The sequence below is a fragment of the Colobus angolensis genome, unplaced genomic scaffold (assembly GCF_000951035.1).
Source record: "Colobus angolensis palliatus isolate OR3802 unplaced genomic scaffold, Cang.pa_1.0 Scaffold212, whole genome shotgun sequence".
Classification (NCBI taxonomy): domain Eukaryota; kingdom Metazoa; phylum Chordata; class Mammalia; order Primates; family Cercopithecidae; genus Colobus; species Colobus angolensis.
The window spans coordinates 5,281,838-5,306,946 of record NW_012115289.1 but is presented as its reverse complement, the minus strand read 5'-3'; the positions used below and the strand labels follow the sequence as shown (position 1 = coordinate 5,306,946).

The 25,109-nt window shown below is 36.9% G+C and overlaps 1 protein-coding gene across 1 annotated transcript in view; it reads right to left on the bottom strand.

The window, feature by feature from the left end:
- SLC38A9 (solute carrier family 38, member 9) overlaps positions 1–25,109 on the bottom strand; it is a 92,392-nt gene that overhangs the window by 60,104 nt on the left and 7,179 nt on the right. Inside the window, exon 3 of the mRNA XM_011942925.1 lies at positions 17,138–17,284. The gene's annotated coding sequence lies outside the window, so the exon portion shown is untranslated. The remainder of the gene's footprint in view (positions 1–17,137; positions 17,285–25,109) is intronic.

Below are 25,109 nucleotides of genomic sequence, written 5' to 3'. Positions count from 1 at the left end.
TACAGGCATGTGCCACCATACCCAGCTCATTTTGTATTTTTAGTAGAGACAAGGTTTCACTATGTTGGCCAAGCTGATCTCAAGCTCCTGACCTCAGGTGTGCCACCCGCCTTGGCCTCCCAAAGTGCTGGGATTACAGGCGTGAGCCACTGTGCCCAGCCAATTACTGGTTGTTTCTAAATTAACAGTATGAAAACACTAGTATTTTCAGCTTAAAAATAGCATGGATTACTAAATATACAAACTAGTACTGCAATCACTAAATTTAAGAATTGAATATCATGGAGGATGAAAATTCATCATGCAAATTTCAACAAAAACCATCACATGTAATTGTTGGATGAGACTGAAATGAACTTTGTTTTTTTTTTTTTTTTTTTGGAGACAGAGTCTTGCTCTGTCACCCAGGTTGGAGTGCAGTGGCGGTGTGGTCATTGGCTATTACCTTGAACTTCTGGGCTCAAGTGATCCTCCTGCCTCAGCCTCCCAAGTAGCAAGTAGCTGGGACTACAGGCATGTGCCACCATGCCTGATTAATTTTTTTTTTATTTTTTGTAGAGATGAGGTCTTGCTATATTGCCCAGGTTGGTCTTAACTCCTGGCTTCAAGTAATCCTCCTACTTTGGCCTCCCAAAATGTTGAGATTACAGGCATGAGCCACTGTGCCTGGCCTGGAATAAACTTTGAATCAGTTTAAATTACTGTGTGACAAAGTATTAAATAATAAAGACAATGTTAAAGTGAAAACAAAAAATTGTCTATACTGCCAATAAATCAAATTTAAAGTTAATTTTATCAAGACTGATTGTATCTTTCTAATAATTAAAAATTTCTATTATGTTTTATAGAGTATATAATATATAACTATAGAAGTATATGTACATAATTTGCAAATGAATATGTGCATGCACACACACATATGCAGTCTCTTTTTTTTAAGATTGTTATTTTTTTAACCAAGTGGCATGGTGAAAAAGCTTTTGAAAAAAGCAAATGTTAATAAACACTTGGTTGAAGATTATGAGTTCTCTGTTTTAGAATTCCAAACTGTTAACTTATTTGAAAGTAAACACTTCATCAAAAACATATAGACAAAGAACTTGACCTGCAAATTAATTCTCAGGCCCATATATTTTATTATAGATTCTGCTGAGAATAAATTTCAAAATTCTTTTCAATGCAATTTATGTTCTTAAATTTTGGTTTTAAAAAACTCTAATAATTTTTAAAAATTCTACTATGCTAAGAATCTCTTATTTTTATGTCTACAAAATGATCAGTAAAAGAAATGCAAGTCTTGAGTTGTTTTTTTTTTTTTTTTTTTAAATAGCAGCAACACTGGAATGAGGCTTAAAGAATTATATAAACAACAGAAACATTTTAACCAAGTTAAGATGCTTCCATTTTTCTCTAGGTTGATGTAAACAATAACACCACCACCACTACCACAACCACTCCATTCCATCTTCTATCTAGAAAGAGCAGTTCCAAATGGGAAATGGTGAGTGACATTCCACAAAGGAAAATTAGGAATGTGGAAAAAATTCCCAAGTAAGAAAGTTTTCCAAGCAGCTTCTCCTTTTATCCACTTTATTAGGATGTCAAAATAACTCACAAATTGTCTCAATCTACTTAAGTGCAGTAAGTTAAGAGTATTATTAACTTAATATTTTGAAATAAAGAGCATGTCTTAATTATAAATAAAGAGTAACTGCAATGCCATGCCAGTTATTACTCTCCCCATACAAACCCACCAGAACAATTTCTAGAAAACTAGTAAAATTTCCAGTTTCATAACCCAGTTCCCCATGGGGGAAAAAAAAGTGGGGAATAAGAAAAATGCCAGGTTAGCATTTTAACTAAAATTTTCTATCCTTAAAAACTAGAAAGACAATGAAAGAAGGCAAAGGTTTCACTGTATATATATATATATATAGAGAGAGAGAGACATCTTATTTTTAAAACTGTACATGGATGTGATTCAAACAAAACACATCTACTCTTTAAACAGATCATCAAAGAAAAACAGACTCTTTCTTGTTCCTTTCCCATATCTTAATGCTATAGGTTTGAATGTGTTCCCTCCAAAATTCAGGCATTGCCAATGTGATGATGTTAAGAGGTGGGGCCTTTAGGAGGTGATTAGGCTGGGAGGGTTCCTCCCTCGTTAAGGCCCTTACAAAAGAGGCTTAGCATAGCATTTGGCTAGCTTATTCTTCAGCTTTTCTGCCATGGATGACACAGCAACAAGGCCTGTGTCAGATCAAATGCCAGTGCCTTGATCTCAGACTTCTCAGCTTCCAGAATTGTGAGAAATAAATTTCTGTTCTTTATAAATTACCCAGTCTCAAGTATTCCTTACAGCAGCACCAAATGGACTAAGGCACTTAAGGAAAGGATTCTATGCATCAAGCCTTAGAAATCCTCATCATGGCTCTCAAGAAAGGTAAACAGACAAAGAGAAATTCTGCTTTACCACTGGAAAGACACTATCAACAAATGGTTTACACAAACTGGTCACTCAAAAGATGATGGCTGTATTTTCAATCCAGATGGCAAGTATTGTAGTAGCCTGATCAGAATCTATTGCTAGTCGCATTCTGCAGATCAATCCCAGAATAACAGAACAGATAAAGGCAAGAGCTCAAAGTGAAACCTGCCCTGCCAACTGGCTCCTATCAACTAATTTTTATCTATGGAAAGTTTTACAACTAAATATGAGATATTTTAGGAAAAAAAGAAAAAAGTAGTGCTAGAAAGTATATGCTGAAATAAGAACTTTCACACATTGCTAGTAGAAGTCGGCACAATCTTTCTAGAAAGCAATTTGCTATATGTATTATGAACCTTAATTGTGTTCATACCCTTCATTATAATACTTATAACTTTGAAACTCTATTAGAAAGAAATCAAAATATGATATAAAAATTATGTAGAAAGTTGCTAATCACAGCATTTAATTAAAAATGTAAATATCTTAATATTAAAACACTGTTAAATTGTGTATATTTAAATTTAAGATGATACTTAGAAAGAATTCCTAATATGGAAGAGTGCTTGTAAAACAAATTTCTTCTTTTGGCATTTCAGTGAGTCTTAAGGAAAATTTTTACCATACAACTTTTTACTGCTGTTTGAAAGCCAGTACTTTCCCCTATCATTCTTAGCTTCAATCTCCAGCCCTATGGTTTATGGCAGTTAAAATCTTTGGATGACCTTGCCAAAGGACTGCAGGTTTGCTTCAGGGTTTAGGAGAGGCTGGAGACTGTTTTGCTGTTTTGTTGTCCAAAGAGCCATATTGATCAGAACATTTTTATTAGAGTTGTGTGGGTAGACTGAAATTAAGGTGAATGAGCCTGACCTTTTTATTAACTTCCCCAGAAACAAGGCAAGAGGTATCCCTATGGGTGTCACAGCAGTACGAAGTACGAGTCCCTATGGTTGCTGACATTAGAGTCCTTTTGTGCAGATCAGGGGTTGGTACACTATGGCCTGATAAAACAAATCCAAGCCCATGTCCTGTTTTCATAAATGTCCTGTTTTCGTAAATAAAATTTTTACTGGAACACAGGCAGGCCCATGCACTTATGTTTCGACTATGGCTACTTCCACTCCACAATGGCAAAGTTGAGTCCATATGCCTACAAAGCCTAAAGTATTTACTAATGTGTCCTTTATAGAAAAAAATTTGCCAACTCTTGTCCTAGACCATCTTAAGGCCCCCTTAAGGACACAGATCTGGAAGACAGTCTTCTACTCTTCTCCTTGATGGGCAAAGGAGATGACTGAGGGAGGAACCCACATGCCCTTAACAGATCCATGCCAGGGAGCACCTGAATACGTTTTTCCTTTAGTAGTATTTATAACCAGATGTCCCTAGGTCTCATTCAGCTTAATCCCTTGCAAAATCTGCCTCTCACATTTAAAAACAAAAGCCAAACAAACAAACCTCAACTTCAGCCAAAACAACTACAATAAATGTTCTTGCACAGAGCAGCACCTGCACAGAAACCTTCCCAAGGCACCTGGTCATCAATATTACATATGGCCTCATTCCACTCCTGATACAACCAGAACCTACAACACAGTCACTCACAGGAGTATGATCCACAGGATTCTTGGTAAGGCTAGTACAGGATGTGTTCAATTCATGTTTTTCCTAATGAAAAATGAGTTCTAAATATATACATATATAGACTGGGTGTGGTTGCTCACGCTTGTGATCCCAACATGAGGACTGATTGAGGCTGGGAGTTCAAGACCAGCTTGGGGAACATAGGAAGACCCTTTCTCTACAAAAAATAGTAAAAGCAGCCAGGCATGCCTCCAGGGAGGCTGAGGCAGGATGACTGCTTGAGCCCAGGAGTTCAAAGTTACAAAGTGCTATGATCATGCCATTGCACTCCAGCGTGGGCAATAGAGGGAGGCCATGCCTCAAAAACAAACAAACGTGTGTGTGTTTATACATATAAAATCAAGTATTTATCACCCCTTAGTTTTTGCTAGGTATCCATCTCCCCTACTGGAGGGTGGGGCTGTGTTTGAGTAAAGTGTCTGGCAAACAGAAGGAACATAATGAATGTTTGCTGACAAAAGAATAGAAGAAGGAAGGAAGGAAGGAAGGCAGAAGAGGAAAAGAGGGATGGAGGGAGGGAAGAAAGATGGCAGGGAGGTGGGGAAGAAGAGAAGAAGAGAGGGAAGGAGGCTGGCAGACAGACAACTAGGGAATAACTGGCAGAAGTAATGATGGCATGTAATATAAATTTAAAATGAAAAGGCAGCACAATAAATTATATATACTACGTGATCTCATCTAAAAACATCATAGAAAAGAAGGCTAGGAGTAAATACAGTAAATATACCAAAAGGTTTTTTGGTTTGTTTTACAGATGAGTTCTCATGATGTTGCCCAGGTTGGAGTGCAGTGGCTATTCACAGGCATGATCGTAGTGCACTGTGGCCTCAAACTCCTCAGCTCAAGGAATCCTCTTGCCTTAGCCTCCTGAGTAGCTGCGACTACCAAGGTAATTTAAACAAAGTTTTAAGAAAATGAGTTTTTCATTTTGTATATACCATTTTTGTCCTAAGTTATAGGAATGCCTTATATTTGGAATAACTTTGTTCTCATTAGAAATGTAGCACATTGTCTACATTTAAGATAATCAAGAAGTTATTGAAGAAAATAAAATCACCTATCAGAAATAACCACTGTTAACATTTTAGTGCATTTCCTAGACACATATATGTGCACACATGTATGAAATTAGTTTCATTTGCTTTCGAACTTCTCATAAAGTAGAATAACACAATATATATTTCTCTGTCTGGCTTCTTTTGCCAACATTATCTTTGTGACATTCATCCATATTCTGAATGTAGCTATAGTCTGTTCATGTTCATAGCTGTATAATACTCCATTATATAAAAATACAACAATTTACTTATCCATTCCTGTGAGGGGTATCTGGGTTTCTTTGGAGCTCTTATAAATCAATTCTAATTTATATTCTCTTACATGTCCCTTACAAAGGGACCTTTGTGCAATGCATACATTTTTACTGATTATAAACTCGGTGTATACTCAATGGTAGCAGATAATTACAAACTCATTCCCAAAATGACTCAACTGATACTTACTCTAGTACTATATGAGCATTCCCATTGTTCCACATTCTAGTTAATTCATTATTGTCACTGATTTCTTAATTTGGGTACTGTAATTACAGAATTTCTATTTGATTCTTCAAAAAAAAACCATTTTCCACAAATTTATTTTTTTTCATATTTATTTCTAGTCACTGCCAAATTCTCTGTCTTATTTTAATTTCCTTGTACATGTTAAAGACAGTTATTTAAAAGTCTGTTCCTGATAACTCCATTATCTGGATCACCTGTGAGTCTCTTTCTATTGTGTATTGAGTCTCTTAATTTCCAGTCATCTTGTCCTGGTTTCTCTTATGCTTGGCAAGTTTTTAGTAAGTTCCTGACATTGTATATTAAAAAACTGTATGAATGACTTGAAACCTAAAATATTTTCTTTAGAAAGAGTTTATATTGGCTTTGGGAAGTCAATTTGAGACAGGAGCAATCCTAGATCACCTTAACCCAGTTTAGGGAATTGAGATGAGTTGAAGTTGGCCTTTGGTTCCTGAAAGAAGGTCATTCTATTTCAAATTCACTCACATTTCTAGGCTATAGCCCTTTGGGCTTCCAACCTAAAGTTTATTTGAAGTCTGTCTTAGTGGGCCCTGGAATCCAAATTTTCTTCCTCTAGCCCTGTAGGCTGGCAAAGGCTCTGGTTTTTGTTGTTGTTGTTGTTGTTGCTGTTTTGTTTGTTTGCTTTTCTGAGATGGAGTCTCGCTCTGTCGCCCAGGCTAGAGTGTAGTGGTGAGATCTCAGCTCACTGCAGTCTCTACCTCCCAGGTTCAAGCAATTCTCCTGCCTCAGCCTCCCGAGTAGCTGGGATTACAGGTGCCTGCCACGCCCAGCTAAGTTTTGTATTTTTAGTAGAGACAGAGTTTCACCATGTTGGCCAGACTGGTCTCAAACTCCTGACCTCAGATGATTCACCTGCCTCAGCCTCCCAAGGTGCTGGGATTACAGATGTGAGCCACCACGCCTGGCCAAAGGCTCTATTTTAAGCCTCTCAGCTAATAAACTGGAATTGGCAGATATTCTTGAGGAAACGCTGGGCTCTCCTTCCTGGCTTTGTCTTCTTCCTGATTTAGACCTCGGTATTGTACATTGTCTTATTAGTTGTCGTATGTCTTCAAGCATATTTTAAAAAACATTTTGTCAGCTTTTCTAGTTATTCTCAACAACTTGGTCAGCCCAAATTCCTTAATCTGTCATTCACAGATTGATGACTGTACAGCCATCACCATAATCCATTTTAGAACATTTTTACCATCCCAAAAGAAGTCCCAGACTCCATTTTCCCCTTTCCCCAGCCCCTGGAAACCATTAATCTGCTTTCTGTTTCTATGACTTTACCAAATCTAGAAAGTTTATATAAATGGAATCATACAATATGTAGTCTTGTGTGGCTTCTTTCACACAGCATAATGTCTTCAGGTTGATACATATTGTTGTTCATCAGTTGATGGACATTTGAGTTGTTTCCACTTTGACCATTATGAATGTTAGGAACATTTGTTTACAAGTATTTGTGTAGACATATGTTTTTAATTCTCTGGAAAGATACCCAGAAGTAGAATTGCTAGGTCATATGATAGCTCTGTATTTAACATTCTGAGGAGCTATCAAACTGTTTTCAAAAATGGTTGTACCATGTTGTTGTTGTTGTTGTTGTTTTTTAACTTTTAAGTTCAGGGGTACACGTGCAGGATGTGCCTATGTACACAGGCAAACGTGTGATGGGGGTTTGTTGTACAGATTATTTCATCACCCAGGCATTAAGCCTAGTATCCATTAGTTATTTTTCCTGATCCTCTCCCTCCTCCCACCCTCCACCCTCCCATAAGCCCCAGTGTGTGTTGTTCCCCTCTATGTGTCCATGTGTTCTCAATATTTAGCTCCCACTTGTAAGTGAGTACATGTAGTATTTGGTTTTCTCTTCCTCTGTCAGTTTGCTAAGGGTAACAGCCTCTAGCTTCATCCATGTCCCTGCAAAGGACATGATCTCATTCTTTTTTATGGCTGCATAGCATTGAATGGTATATATGTATCACATTTTCTTTATCCAGTCTATCATTGATGGGCCTTTTGGTTGATTCCATGTCTTTGCTATTGTAAATAGTGTTGCAGTGAATGTATGTGTACACGTATCTTTATAATATAACTATTTATATTCCTTTGGGTATATATCCAGTGATGGGATTGCTGGGCCGAATGGTATTTCTGTCTTCAGGTCTTTGAGGAATCGCCACACTATCTTCCATAATGGCTCAACTAATTTACACTCCCACCAACAATGTATAAGCCTTCCTTTTTCTCCAGAACTTCGCCAGCATCTGTTCCTTTTACCTTTTTAATAATAACCATTCTGAGTGGTGTGAGATGGTATCTCATTGTGGTTTTGATTTGCATTTCTCTAATGATTAGTGATGTTGAACTTTTTTTATATGCTTGTTGGCTGCATATATGTCTTCTTTTCAGAAGTGTCTGCCTATTCATTTCTTTGCCCACTTTTTAATGGGTTGTTTTTTCTTGTACATTTGTTTAAGTTCTTTATAGATGCTGGCTATTAGACCGTTGTCAGATATATAGTTTTCTTCCACTCTGTAGGTTGTCTGTTTACTCTATTGATAGTTTCTTTTGCTGTGCAGAAGCTCTAGTTTCATTAGGTCCCATTTGTCAATTTTTGCTTTTTGGCAATTTTTTTGGCATCTCTGTCATGAAGTCTTTGCCTGTGCCTATGTCCTGAAAGGTACTGCCTAGGTTGTCTTCCAGGGTTTTTATAGTTTTAGGTTTTATATTTAAGTCTTTAATCCATCTTAATTTTTGTATATGGTTAAGGAAAGGGTCCAGTTTCAATTTTCTGTAAATGGCTACTCAGTTATCCCAGCACCATTTATTCAATAGGAATATTTCCCCATTGCTTGTTTTTGTCAGGTTTGTTGAAGATCAGATAGTTGTAGGTGTACGGTCTTATTTCTGGGTTCTCTATCCTGTTCTATTGGTCTATGTGTCTGTTCTTATATCAGTACCATGCTGTTTTGGTTACTGTACTCCTGTAGTATAATTTGAAGTTGGATAGCATGATGCCTCCAGCTTTGTTTTTTTTTTCTTTGCTTAAGACTGCCTTGGCTATTCGGGCTCCTTTTTGGCTCCATATGTATTTTTTAAAGTTTTTTCTAGTTCTGTGAAGAATATCAATGATAGTTTAATGGAAATAGCATTGAATCCATAAATTGCTTTGGGCAGTATGACCATTTTAATGATATTGGTTCTTCCATCTATGAGCATGGAATGCTTTTCCATTTGTGTCATCTCTGATTTCTTTGAGCAGTGGTTTGTAGTTCTCCTTGTAGAGATCTTTCACTTCCCTTGTTAGCTGTATCCCTAGGTATTTTATTTTATTTTATTTTTTATTTTATTTTATTATTTTGAGATGGAGTCTCACTGTCGCCCAGGCTGGAGTGCAGTGGCCGGATCTCAGCTCACTGCGAGCTCTGCCTCCCAGGTTCATACTATTCTCCTGCCTCAGCCTCCTGAGTAGCTGGGACTACAGGCGCCCACCACCACGCCTGGCTAATTTTTCTGTATTTTTAGTAGAGATGGGGTTTCACCGTGTTAGCCAGGATGGTCTCGATCTCCTGACCTCGTGATCTGCCTGCCTCTGCCTCCCAAAGTGCTGGGATTACAGGTGTGAGCCACCATGGCCGGCGTCCTTTTCCTTTTTTTTTTTTTTTTTGAGACAGAGTCTCTCTCTGTTGCCCAGGCTGGAGTGCAGTGACCCGATCTCAGCTCACTGCGAGCTCTGCCTCCCAGGTTCATACTATTCTCCTGCCTCAGCCTCCTGAGTAGCTGGGACTACAGGCGCCCACCACCACGGCTGGCTAATTTTTCTGTATTTTTAGTAGAGATGGGGTTTCACCGTGTTAGCCAGGATGGTCTCGATCTCCTGACCTCGTGATCTGCCTGCCTCTGCCTCCCAAAGTGCTGGGATTACAGGTGTGAGCCACCACGCCCGGCCTGAGGGCATGACCTCTTTAAGCAATTATTTTTAATACCCCATTTACTGGCCTTAATAGAAAATGCATAACTACCTACAGGCATAATTATTAAAAAATAAAAATAACTCTTACTATAATATAAAAGAGAAACAAATGAAAGTAACATAATGAAATTGTATTTTAATATGTAAATTCCCAGGCATAGCTACACTCAAAGACATAATAAAGAAGACCAATGCTTGCCTCTATTGAAATGAATAAGATGGCCGGGCGCAGTGGCTCAAGCCTGTAATCCCGGCACTTTGGAGGCTGAGACGGGCGGATCACGAGGTCAGGAGATCGAGACCATCCTGGCTAACACGGTGAAACCCCATCTCTACTAAAAAATACAAAAATCTAGCCAGGCGACGTGGTGGGCGCCTGTAGTCCCAGCTACTGGGGAGGCTGAGGCAGGAGAATGGCGTAAACTCGGGAGGTGGAGCTTGCAGTGAGCTGAGATCAGGCCACTGCACTCCAGCCCGGGTGACAGAGCGAGACTCCGTCTCAAAAAAAAAAAAAAAAAGAAATTAATAAGATAATTTAAGAGAAGTAAAACTAGAAGCCATTCTGTATATGAAGTATAGGTAAATAAAAAAGCAGAAGTTCTGATAGACATAAATAAAAACTAGTGTTATTTTAAAAAGCTAGTGTTAGAATAAGTAATATCAGGTCAGATCTGTATACACTAAACAAAGATAAAAATAACCTTAGTTGAAGTAGTGATAATATACCAAGATAAACTATAAACTACTGAAGTAGAAAAAATAAGGAAGCATGATGTTCTTGCAAATGAACCAGGCCTTTTTATAAGTATAGCACCAAAACAATTCCCAATACTATTTTATAGAAAACATATCTCCTAACTTAAAATGTTGAGGCATTCATTTATCTTCTAATACTTAAGAGAGCTTGGAAAAAGTATCTTGTGACAAGGGAATAGAGAACAGATTGAAAGAAGAAATACTAAAAGAAGGCATAGAAAAGTAATAGACTTCGGGAACAATTTCAGAATGAGACTAAAAAAAACAGCAGGCAAGCCAAAGATGCATAATCTCCATGTGTAATATTTACACAAATTCTTTATATTATATTTGGCCTATAGTCAGTCACTGAGCTGTAACAAGACCCTTGCTTTTCATGTGCCTCCATCAATTTAATAATATTTGGTTTTAAGTCTGTTTGTTAAAAGAAGTTTCAAATCTCTTGTTATACACTTGCAAGTGGTTTCACTGCTTTTACAGTATGATTATACTATTGCACTAAAATGCTTTTGACTAAATATATATGTGTTACAATATTGGATGTGTTACAATATTGAGCAAACAGAGAACAATGCTAGCCCAACCCTTCATATTATTTCCTCCAAAAAACTCAGACTTTTGATTTGGCCCTTAAGAGTACCAGTCAAACCCAACGAGGTTCCCTCTTTCTTCAGGCTTCTCTAATACAGTCCCCAACTTCCAGCAGTTCAACTTAAGATTTTTTACTTTATGATGGTTTTATCTGGGTATTAAATGCATTTTCAACTTAGGATATTTTGGCTTATGATGGGTTTATCAGGAACACCCCAAAATAAGTGGAGGAGCATCATAATAATAATGAGAGAAGGAGAAAAGATGATAAAGCAAGACCAGCTTCCAGGCAAGTAAACAAATAGTAAAATCAATTAGAACAGAATGATCTAGGAAAGAAAGAAGCCACTCAGGCAAGCAGTTACGGATACAAAAGGTCAATTAAGTAAACAAAACTATCTGAAAAGAGAGGAAGAAAGAAAAATATATAAGGACAATGAATATGAAAGAAAAAAAGGATTCTAATGGGACTAGGAATAAGATCCCAGTCTAACAAAATTTGTATTTAGATTTTTTTTTTTTTGTAGAGATTTGCTAAGTTTTGCATAGGTCTCGCTATGTTGCCCAGGCTGGTCTCAAACTTCTGGCCTCAAGCAATCCACCTGCCTCAGCCTCCCAAAGTGCTGGGATTACAGGTGTAAGCCACTGTGTCTTGCCTGTATTTAGATTTAAGGCATCCCTGACTCTAAAGTCAGGATTTGCTAAACACTCTTCAAGTGTTTAGACAGTTCCTTTGAGGAAAAGTAACAGTGGAAAGTTGGAGAGAAGAGAGGGAGGCCCACGTGTGAGAGAATGAAAGGGAAAGAGGATGGAGAAGGGTATAAAAGTAATACAACTAGCAAGTTGGCCATCAGCACTAGCCACTGATGAATGACCAAGGTCCTAATCTATCTGTTTAACACTGATATCAAGTTCCTCAAAATATAATTTATGCAGTTCTGGAAACCACCCCTCCTGGGAAAACTACTTTTCTGTCTTTTGTTGAACATCTGTGTAATCCCAGCTATGAAACCACCAAGCCTCAATTACTTCCAATCACTGTCACTGGGTCAGGATCTATCTACCCTTACCTATTAATAGATAAACTCTTCACTTTGCCTTAGTAAATATCCTTTTACTAGATGTACTAGATTCCCCAAAGGAACTGTCTTTTTGTTAAGTGCTAAGAGGACAATCTAAGATGTGGAGTTAGAGATGTCTTAAATCTAAATATAAACTTGTTAGACTGGGATCTTATTTCCAATCCCATCAGAATCCTTTTATTCTCTCAAAATCTTTGCCCTTATATATTTTTCCTTCCTCCTCTCTCCTAAGACCTCAAGTACCAAAAAGAGTCAATTTAGGCTGCTCTACAGTGACAGTATTAGTGACAGGTGAAACAGAAAGACCAATTTACAGATGTACACACTAGAAGACATTCTAAAAAAGAGTGCCGCAGCATACCTAGGTTGTTTGAAGGGCAGTAGGAATGCTGCCTGTATCCACTGGCTTATCAGAACACCTGAAATGTTCTCAGTTAGAAAAATCTTGAAACTTTTGGCTAGGATTTCATATTTACTGGATTCTCGATGTTAAAATGCAAATAGCCATGGAAATGTAATAGACTAGGTCTCTGATATATCCAATTGTTTTCCATTATAATACCAAGCTGACAACAGAACCCTGGCGGGAATAGGACAGATAAGTATTGGTGAATAAGGGCCAGAAGAAAAATATGGTTTACAAAGAATTGCCTAAGGGGTTAAGTCTGAGTGAATTCCTGCCCTGGGTAATACTGGGCACACAGAGAAGGATATGAAATCCCTAGGCCCTGGGGAAAATGGAAGAAGAGGAAACAGAGATAGAGAAGACTGAAAAACAGGAGAAGCTCAAAAACAAATTAACTATTTCACAATCTGTGTGTAGGCTAACTGGATGGTCAACTTCCCCAGGGCATAGTCCGAGAGCAGCAGCAATCCTGAATATGCAGCAATATCAAGCAATACTGAAAATCAGGTTCTATCTTTGGCTACCAGAAAATCTGGGAAAAAAAGGAAATTAACCTCTTAGACTGGTGCTTGCTAATGGAGTGTAGCACATATATCAGGATAGGAGACTTCTAAACCTTTCTGTCCCTCCACTCACATTCCTTATTCCACCCCAAACCAGGGGGAAAATTGGTGGGGGAGGGGAGGTATGCAGAATAAAAAGTAGGACTGCATAGTTTGAAAAAGACCCCCAAATGATTTGACATATATTGTTCCCCTATAACAACAAGCTCCTTCCTCCACGTAAGTTTAGTTACACCCCAGTTCCACCAAAAAAATAAGCAGAACCATCATACTTTCAGACCAAAGCAGTTATTAAAATTATGTGATTTTATTGCCACCTAGTGGAAGAGATAGAAAACCACAAGCTAAACTGAGGATAAGTAATCTAAATATATACTTGACATACTCTGACAGCCAAAGACAGTTTCTCAAAGTATGGTAATATGTAAAACGATTGTAAGTAGCATAAGAATAAAGGGTTTTTAAACTAGTTCTTATTTAATGCAATGCATATTAGAAAAAAAGCATAAACAACACTTCAAATCCATCGTTTTACAAATCTGTGTTGAGGCTAAATTAACCCTAATTTTAAAAAGTAGATTTTTGAAGAAACATTCACTTATATCATACAGGTACTACTGAAGATATTGCCAAAGTCATAAGGTAACACTAAAATGACTACAGTTTTGGAAATAGTTGTCCTAATCTGGTTCTTCAAATGGAAGATAATTTTCCCTCAGTGTAGATGAGTTTTATTTATATATGTAATGTGAAGTAATCCATATTTTAACAAAAATAACAATGTTTTAAGGTACTCACATGTTTTTTTCATTAGTTTGTTTTCCTAAACAAATTATTCCACAAGAAAATTAGCATTTAGTACTGCTAAGTCTCTGTATTTGCCTTTCTTAAAACATGCTTACCTAGGTAGTTATGCCATGATTGTAAATAGCTGATTCCCTCTCATTTCAACAAGTTTCATTATAGAAAATATATTGCCATTTAATCTACCCAGTCGAACAAATTTATGGAGAACTGTTTGAACTCCTGCCAACTTACTGTAATGGAATGCACTTTAATGACTTATGTTCTGTTGTCACAGAGGTCAATTATTCATCATAGAATTTAGAATTTTCAAGAAAACCCTGAGCATTCAAGTCAGCATTCATTAGTGCTTATATTTACTGACATTGGAATATATAAGTAAGAATCGAAATTTTTATTTCATTATCTCTTCTGATGGCCACTATAAATGACAATGATAAATTTCTCATGTGATAAATTTCACATTTCCACCTTTAGTTGCAAGAAAAACTGAAAAATTAAGTATGTGGGAATGAAAATAGAATTATCAAGATTAGCTTAAACCAACCATCTTTCATCTCCTGGATGAAGACCCACTGTGACTCAAAAAAATAAGGATTCTGTTGACATTAACGAATAGGTAGGGTTGCTGAACAATTGTTGCATGTCTACCTTACAGTATCTGCCACACCATCCTGCCTAAAGCACTCAGTTTCCCTCTGAGGGGGGCAACCATCTTACAGTTTCCTATTTACTACTCAAGATTTCATTTATACATATCATATTAATTTATTTTTACCCAAATGGTGGCATACTATACATACTGCTCTCTACTTCAGTTTTTCACTTAACAAAATATGTTGAAGACTTGTTCCATTTTGACATGTAATAAGGCCACCTCCTTCTTTTTAATAGAGGAAAAATATTCCATTGTATAAATGTGCCACAACTTATTTATCCAATCCTGTAAGAAAAGAAATTTTGATTGCTTTTAATCTTTACTATTATGAAAAATACTGCATTACACTACCTTGTGTACATATCATTTTTGACAAAGTGAATTAATGCTTAGAAGTGAAATTACTGATCCATATAAACTTTGGAATAGGCTGCTGGCATTTTAGGGGGAAAATCACATTAAATTTATGGATTAAAATTTGAAGACTATGACATCTTCAGAGTCTTCCCAATGAGAGCAGAATATGCCTCATTTTATTCTTTTTATTACATCATATTTTACTGATTCTAATATACACATTTAAACACTTCTAAGTAAGGATGAATCTCATAATCTAGAACACCTTTTCATCACTGCCAGAGTCAGGGGTGGTGACTCACACCTGTAATCCGAACACTTTGGGAGGCTAAGGTGGCAGGCTTGCTTGAGCCCACGAGTTCAAGACCAGCCCAGTCAATGAAGTGAGATGCCATCTCCGCAAAAAAAAATTTTTTAATTAGCCTGGTACAGTGGTGTGCGCCTGTAGTCCCAGCTACTTGGGAGGCTGAGATGGACAAATTGCTTGAGCCCAGGAGTTCAAGACCACCCCGGTAACACAGCAAGACCCCTTCTCTACAAAATAAAATTTCTAAAAAATTAGCTGGGCACAGTGGTATGCACCTGTAGTCCCAGCTACTCAGGAGGCTGAAGTGGAAGGATTGTTTGAGCCCAGGAGATCAAGGCTACAGCAAGCCATGATTGCACCACATTACAGTGCAGGCTACAGAGCAAGACTCTGTCTCAAAAAAAAAAAAAAAAAATCACTGTCAGCAAGTGACAATATAATAGTAGTTATTCCTGATGGCATGACAGGTAACTGCCATCCCTGGTCATGTTAGACAAACCATTAAAAGACCATTTGAGGAAGATAGATGGGTCATGTTGTTGTTAGAAAACCTTTTGTGACATCTTCTGGTAAGATCAGGAAAGTGCAAGCATCAGAACTTAAATGTCAGTGACCTGGAAGAAAATCTTTTCAGGAAATGTTATAGCACCAGGGTTCTTAATGGCACTTTTAAGAATTGTTCTTAATGGACAATTCTGTGTGTGGGGGGGAAAACACCTATTTTGATGACTTTACAGTGTCAGTAATACCTTAATCAATATACTTTGTTTCTATTTTCATTTTTATAACTGCACAAGAAATATAGGATAAAATATCACATAAGTCCAAAAGTTCTCCCTTCTCCCTTTCCCCTTTTCCCTTTCCCCTTTCCTTTCCTGACAGAGCCTTGCTCTGTTACCAGGCTGGAGTGCAGTGGTACGATCTTGGCTCACTGCAACCTCTGCCTCCCAGGTTCAAGTGATTATCATGCCTCAGTCTCCCAAATAGCTGGGATTACAGGTGTGCACCACCACACCCAGCTAATTTTTGCACTTTTAGTAGATACGGGGTTTTGCCATGTTGGCCAGGCTAGTCTTGAACTCTTGGTCTCAAGTGATCCACCCATCTCAGCCTCCCAAAGTGTTGGGATTACAGGCATGAGACACTGTGCGTGGCCCAAGAGTTCTTTCAGTAAATACAAAACAAAAACTCCAAGTCCTAAGAGGTTACTGCATCAGAGGTATGGGCAGCAGTTTTCCTTAGTGTTAAATTTTTTCAAAAATGCAATTTATAATCAGTAGCATCTCAGATTTTATGAAATACTCTAAATCTCATTTTATGTCAGAAGCATTTTAGTTTCTCTCATATAGATTTTACACATTCATGATAAGACCATTTCTATGTATTTTATTTTTTCTTCCATTTTCTCATTGGCAGTCTATTTATTTTTGCCTGTTTTGTAAGCAGCTACTTTATTGAATTCTCTTACTGTTTATAATTTCTTCATGGATTCTTTTGGGTTTTACAGGTATACAATGAAATAAAATTTAAACTCAAATTATTTTAAACTATCTTCTGAAATTTTACCTCGATGAAGGTAAAGATTTTCTACTACTTTTACTCTTCTACCTTGAGCACTTAGCATATTACCTTGCACAAAGCGGGTAATCAATACATATTTGTTAAATGAATTATATTAATATATCTTACTTTGTAAAGTGACCACAACCCCTCCCCCAACAGAGATGTTGAGTTTAGTGGGGGGAAAAAAAAAATCAAATATAAACCAGTATATAGAATTCCTATTTACTTCTCTCCACATGTATACACACAAATCCTGTAAGAAATTAGATATTTTATAATCAAATCTATACATGTTTGGTTATAATTAGATGTATTTTAATCATTAAAGACCCTAATTATGAAATAAGTGTTTTATTTTAAATGCTTACCTTTTGGATCTTAGATCTGACGGCTCAAACTGGATATTCATAGGTCCAGGATCTCTTTCATGATCTACCTTAGAGGTGCCAAGATGCCTAGAATCACTATTCATATTTGCCATTTTTCTCACACTCTAAGCACTGAAGAAGTTAGTCCTACACAAAGAAGATAAATAATTTAGTTTAATTTTAAAATATTTTATTATCCATAACTAATAAAGATTCATGAATAAGAAATTGGAAAAATACTGGAACTTGCTGAAGATATCTTAATGAGGTATATGCCTGAAATATGTATCAGAAACTTGCTAACCTTAAATGGAGTTATTTCTTATTTTTCAGCTTACTAAAAAATAAGTGGGGCAATTCATTTTCAGTAATAAAACAGATTACGCTATTTGGACTCATTTTTCCTGCAGGAAAAAAACTAAAAATACTGAATAAAATACTTTAAAAATCTTTGAAAAGCATCAAAAATAGTAAGGAAAATCAGGCCATTTGTAGGTGAAGTTAAAGAACCAAGAGAGGAAAATGACTGAAGGAAACTGCTGCTGCCTGGAGGGTATTTGCTTCCGGCTGAGGTTTTCTTTTTTTATTTTTTGAGACGGAGTCTCACTCTGTCGCCTGGGCTGGAGTGCAGTGGCCGGATCTCAGCTCACTGCAAGCTCCGCCTCCCGGGTTCACGCCATTCTCCTGCCTCAGCCTCCCGAGTAGCTGGGACTACAGGCGCCCGCCACGTCGCCCGGCTAGTTTTTTGTATTTTTTTAGTAGAGACGGGGTTTCACCGTGTTAGCCAGGATGGTCTCGATCTCCTGACCTCGTGATCCGCCCGTCTCGGCCTCCCAAAGTGCTGGGATTACAGGCTTGAGCCACCGCGCCCGGCCGGGCTGAGGTTTTCAAAGCCTTGTGTAGTATTTGGGAAACAGAAGTCAAAGCCCAGTGTCCATCCAAAGTAAGGAATGATTATAATAAGAAATCATCCCCTTTCCCCACCACCACAATACAGCTGGAACTATAAAGACCTCTGCTATCAGAGTAGGGTTTAACAAGAAGTAAAAGTAGCTTATTCCCTCATAAGGGAACTACAAAGAAGTCTTCTTAAAATGGACCAGAGGCTATAGTGTCTCACACCTATAATCCTAGCATTTTGAGAGGCTGAGGTAGATCGCTTGAGGCTGGGAATTTGAGATTAGCCTGGGCAAAAATGGCACAACCTCATCCCCACTAAAAAAACAAACAAAAGTAGCTGGGGGTGGTGGCACATGCCTATAGTCTCAGCTACTTTGGAGGCTGAGGCTGAAGTGGGAGGATTGCTTAAACTTAGGATTTGGAGGCTACAGTGAGCTATGACTGTGCCACTGTACTCCAGCCACCTGGTGATGGAGTGAGACCCTGTCTCAAAACAAAAAAAAAAAAAAAAAAAAAAAAAAAAAAAAAAAAAAAAACAAACAAACTGGCCGAGTGGGGTGGCTCATGCCTGTAATCCCAGCACTTTGGGAAGCCAAGGTGGGTGGGTCACTTGAGTTCAGGAGTTTAAAACCAGTATGGCCTACATGGTGAAACCCCATCTCTACCAAAAATAGAGAAAAATAGCCAGGCATGGTGGCATGGTCCTGTAATCCCAGTTACTTGGCAGGCTGAGGCAGGAGAATAGCTTGAACCCAGGAGGTAGAGGTTGCAGTGAGCCAAGATCGCACCGCTGTACTCCAGCCTGGGCAACAGAGCGAGACTCCATCTCAAAAAAATAAATAAAAAAAAACACCCCAAACTACTGACCACATCATATGTGTGTATGAGCTTTTTTATTACCATAAACTGATAATTTATTACCATAAACTGCACCTCATGAGAATTTGCAAAGAACACTGAAAGCTATGAATGTAATTTAAGATTAACCTGCTTGGTAGCACTTCTAGGTAACCAATAGAAGCAAATGTAAATCTTTCCTGTTAAGACACATTGTAGGCCTTAAAGAAGTCCTGCTAACAATATTTAAGGACAACAAACAGTGAGTCAAAAATAACCTAGCGTATCAGGAAATAAAGTACTATGAGTGAGAACAAGAAACAAAAGCAGAAACAGACCCACAAGAACTTCAACTATAAAAATCAACAGAATAAAAATATAAAACAATAATATTTCCTATGTTTAAATAAATAACAGAAAAAGGAGACATTTTCAAAAAGTGACTTAGTATGTTTAAATAAGGACCAGAGTGAATTTTTAGGAAAAAAAAAATTCAAGAGCCAAAATTCAACACTCAATGAATGAGTTTAAAAGTTGAAGAGAAAATTAATAACATAGAAGATAAGTCAGAAGAAACTACCTAGAATGTGGCAGAGAGAGAAAAATAAAGGCAGAAAATGTGGAAGGTGTTTAAGAAACATGGAAGATAGAATGAGAAGGTCTAACAAGCATGTAATTGGAGAATCAGAAAGAAGGAAGACAGAAGTAATATCTGTAGAGATAATGGCTGACCATTAAAAGTACCTTTATCTACAGATTTATGAAATTTAATGAATGTAAGGAATAAACATTATAGGGTTTGGAAAACAATAAGTAGGGCTGGGCACGGTAGCTCACATCTGTAATCCCAACACTTTGGGGGGTCGAGGTGGGCGGATCACTTGAGGTCAGGAGTTTGAGACCTGCATGGCTAACATGGTGAAACACCGTCTCTAGTAAAAATATAAAAATTAGCCAGGCGTAGTGGTGGGCACCTGTAATTCCAGCTTCTTGGGAGGCTGTGGTGGGAAAATCGCTTGAACCAGGGAGGCAGAGGTTGCAGTGAGCCAAGACTGCACCACTGCACTCCAGCCTGGTCATCACAGAGTGAGACCCCATCTCAAAAAAATAAAACAAACAAAACAAAACGAAAAGAAAAAAAGAATTAAAATTCCAGACCAAAGGGGTAAAAAAAAAGTCAGATGAAGGTCTTGGAATTAAAATGTCCAAAGGTCCTTATGTTGTCCAGATCAACATCACACACTGATGTTGTTATTTTAAGGTAACTATTAATAGAAAGCAGTGTATAACCTTACATTTAGTAGAGGAGAAAGAAGAAGGATAAAAAATAACTGAACTAAAGGAAAGCAAAAGAGGAGAAAAAAATACAAAATAGGTGGGAAAAAGTAGAAAGCACAAGATAAATAAGATCCTCTCATTCTTTCTTCAGCCTATGCTAATCATATCTTTCCTATCACTATATAGAAGCTGTTCTTACTGGATCACTAAAGACCTCCATATTGGTAACCCCAAGGGTTATTTCTCAGTCCTTAACTTACTTGACCTATTGGAAATATTTGCCAAAAAGATCACTTTCCTCCTTGATAAGCTGGATTCACTAAGCCTCCAGGTTTTTTCCCTGCCTCACTGGTTCCTCCTACTTCTCCGCCTCCTTTGCTGCTTTCTCATTTCTCAGATCCCTTTACAATTACAGAGTTCCAAGGTTCAGTTTTGATCTACCTTCGATCTCTTGGTAATCTTATGCAGTCTTATGGTTTTACTATCATAGCTTGTGCTGTCCAATACAGTAGCCACTAGTTAGATGTGGCTACTTAAATTAACTAAAATAAAAAAATTCAGTACCTCAGTTACACTAGCTACATTTGATGTGCTCAAAATCCACATGTTGGCTACCATATTAGACAGTATAGATATAAACATTTTCCCATCATTGTAGAAAGTTCTGTTGATTTAGGCAATGACAACTTCCACGCTAATATCTCTAGCCTAAACTTCTCTTTTGAATTTCAGACTTGTATATTCAATTGCCTGCTCAACATCTTTAGCTAGATGTAACAGACAACTCAAACCTAACATGTCCAAAACGGGATTTCTGATTTTCTTCCCTCAAAATTACCCCACCTAGTGTTTTCCTATTTCAGTTGATAAAATCTCTTTCTACCTGCTCAGGCCAAAATTCTTGGAATCACTCATTACTTCTTTTTCTCACAGTCTACATTCAACCCATTAGGAAATCTTATTGGCTTTTCCTTCAAATATATCCAGAATCTAATCACTATCATTTCTTACCAAGATTACCACAACAGCATTCTAATGGAGCTCCCTGCTTCTATCCTTATCCCCCTACACTCTACACTACACAGCATGTCAAGAGTTGTAGAAAAAGGTAATAAGGAATCTGGCCTTACCCAGCTTGTTGTTAGAATTAAAGGGAGTGCTACTGACACCCAGTGGGTAGAGGTCGGGGATGCTGATGAAATAAATAGGTCTTAACATGTAAAAGCAAAGGATGTAGCTGTATTACTTACACTGTAAATTACTATTATTATCCTCATTTTATAGATAAGGATACATAGCAGAGAAGTAACTGATCACAAAGTTAGTAAGTGGCAGAGTTGAAATTAAAAATGAGGTAGTCTAAATCCAGAGCCTGTACTCTTTACCACTATGGTGTGCTGTCTTTCCTGATCCTTGCCATTTCCTTCTCAGTCCCCTGTATCTTTCACCTTCTTCGGTTTCTTGTTACTGCCCAGACTACACAACAAGTACAGTTTTATTGTTGCCATATTTGTTTAATGGCAACTTTTCTTATATGTCCACTTTTCTTAATTTTCTAAATGTAACATTTATGAAACAGTAGGAAGAAAATAAAGTTTTTGAATCGGAAATCCTGTATCTAACACTCACTACCTGTGTAACTTGGCATTAACCATTTAATCTCCATGAAACTATCTCTGCATCTTCAAGATTAAAAAAAATTAATGTTTGAGGATTAAATGAGATTACACATATTACATTATCATAATTTTTTTTTTTTTTTTTTTTGAGACAGGTTCTCACTCTGTCACCCAGGCTGGAGTACAGTGACATGGTCATGGCTCACTGCAGCCGTGATCTCTTGGGCTTCAGTGATCGTCCCACCTCAGCCTCCCAAGTAGCTAAGACTACAAGTGTGCATCACCATGCCTGGCTAATTTCTTTTTTTTTTTTTTTTTTTTTGGTAGAGACAGGGTTTTACTATGTTGTCCAGGCTGGTCTTGAACTCCTGATCTCAAGTCATCTTTTTGCCTCGGCTTTCCAAAATGCTAGGATTAAAGGCATGAGCCACCATGTCTGACCTCATTTCGTACTTTGTAATGGGAAAATAAATGTTCAAATGTATTATCATTCCTATCAAAAACCAAATGAAAATACTTGCTCTTTTTTTAAAAAAAAAAACATAGGCAGCCTCTTGAGGTTTTTCCTTTTTGAAGTGAAAAAATTCTTCTTCAGTAAAGAATATCTAGGCAAATGATGTCAACCTGCCACTGATTATTATGTGATACAGATGTTGGCAACATGTTCTATTTCCCAAATATGTGCATTTTCTTTTCTCTGTTGCTTTGATTTCCACTTCCCTTTTCTCTTCTGCTTTTCTGCCCAACGTTTAAGCAAGTCAAAGATCTCTTTAACTTAGTCCTACTAAAGACAAACAAAGTTAAATAAAAATATTAAAGTAGTACCTTACAACAGTAACTTAAAAAAAAGTAAAACCAAAATACCACTATTTCCAAACAAGAAGGACTTCATTTCTATATCTTATGAAGGGAGTGTGATGGTAAAAATGATGATCTATTTTAAGATGTGACAACTAAAATACTGAGTAATGGTAAACCCTGAACAATATATTCATTCAACAAGTTCTCAGCAAGTCCCTACAATATACTGAGGTATTGAAAAACACAGAAAAAAAAATTTAAGTCATGATCCCTACCCTCAATAAAGTTAAAAAAAAAAATCATTTATGAAGCCTAGAGAAGTCAAGTAACTTGTCCTAAATCACTTGAATAATAAAACATAGTAGGATGCTAATAACCAATTCCCATTTTCAGTTCTTCATTTCACCTTTAGCTAAATCTACACCAACTGCTAGCTCTAGCTGTCAAATTAGCTTAGTAATAGATCAGTGCAAAATTTATTCTTTTAAGGTAAAAAGAATAAATAAGCTGACTCTTTGAGACATAGATTCATATAATGTATTATACACATTCGAAAATCTGTAGCATAAAAATGTTCTTGACTATAAAGTATATTATTCAATAATTGTTACAAAAATCCCACTAAGATGGGACCAACTGAGATCAAGTTACTCATTACTGTTAATTTCATTAAAATAGTTGAGAAGCAAAAAACAAAAGCCTGCTCTTTCTCTTCCTTCCTTTACATAATAAAACTGGTTAACAATTCAGTTGACTTGTTTGGTCTTAAGTTTTAAAACTAAAAGGCAGAATTTTTCAAAATTAACCGTCTAATTTATGACATTAAGATGGAATGAAGTTAGGATTGATGGAATCTGTTAAATTTTCTTAGTTTAAAACTATCAAATTGACTAATTAACTTGAAAAGATGATTCCCCAGATGTAATAAATGAAAACATTCTATATAAATGGGCCTGGCATGGTGGCTCAGTCCTGTAATCCCAGTACTTTGGGAGGCTAAGGCAGGAGGACCCTTTGAGGCCAGGAGATTCAGAGTCCAGACCAACCCTGGCAACATGGCAAGACCGTATCTCTACAAAATTTTATATATATATTAGCCAGGCATGGTGGTGCTTGCCTATAGTCCCAGCTGCTCAGGAGGCTGAGGTGGGAGGACAGCTGGAGCAAGAGGGTTTGAGGTCTCAGTGACGTATGATCACAGCACTGCAGTCCAGTCTGGGCAGAAGAGTGAGACCTTGTCTCAAAAGATAAAATAAAATACAATACCAACAAAAAATATGTTTTAAATTAACCTGGGTGTAGCACCAGAATTAAAAGCTTAGGAAAGAAATAAACATATTGTAGAGAAGTTCTATTTAGAATTGTATTATAGCTTTACAGCTTTTTAAAGCATTCTCTCAATTCAAAAAATTAAACATTTTAGAAGTTGAAAAGATGATTGTAGGGAAGCCAGTATCCTTTCATCAAAAAGAATAACATAGAACTTGGGAAAAACTTGTTCAGGAAACTCTAAAACACATGAAATTAAAAAAAAAAAAACGGTAAGTTAGTAAGTACAAGCATTTAGAACAATGTCAACCATTTACCAAACTGTATAAAAGTTTGCTATTATTATTTTTGAACTTAATGAAGGTTAATAAAAGTTTTATATTGTAGGGAAGAACAGCAATCTATACAATTGTTAAGAAATGTCAGAGAAAAATTTTAATATTGATTAAGTAGCCAGAACTTTATCACCCCTAAATCTCCAACAACGGATAAAAGCACTTTCAGAAAGTACCACAAAACATTAATTTGTTTGAATTATACACACTGGGTAATTTGAGATTTAGGCTATTCTGGTGCTATCAAGTAGTATGTGGTGGTTGACAGCTCACAAGTAAGATTGCCTGGATGTGAATCTTGGCTCTGCCATTCATTAACTGTGCAACTTTGGGCAACTTACTTAAATTCCCTAAGATTCACAGGTTTTGGAAATAATAAAAACACTAGTCTCACAGGGTTTCAGATGAAAATGAGATAATACATATAATGTGCCTGGAACACAGTGAATATTCAATAACCATAACTATCACTTTTTATTATGAATTTGGCTGTTTAAAACTAGAAAAATTACTCATTGGAAGGACATACAAGAAGAAACTTTTTTTAAAAGAAAAAGAAAAAAATATGTATTGGCTTAACTTAGTGGCCTGAACAAAATCAGCTGACATATCTACATGCCTTTAGTATAAAGTGAGCAAACTCAGCAAGGTAAGAAAAATAAAAAGGTTGACCTTCATATAACAGAATTATTGAACTGCCATAAACAAGACAGCACTAAAGGATATCAAAAAGACAAACCTTGGTGTCATTTATGAAGGAAAATTGAGAGAAAAAGACAAGTTAATAGAAGATAGTGGGAGACTGAACTAACATTTATTTATTGAATGCCTAATACTGGCCTAATGTTTTACATGTTATTGTTTAAATCCAACTAATCCTTAGAATTTGGGAAATGGATATTACCTTCATATCACAAGAAAGAAAAGAAAGAA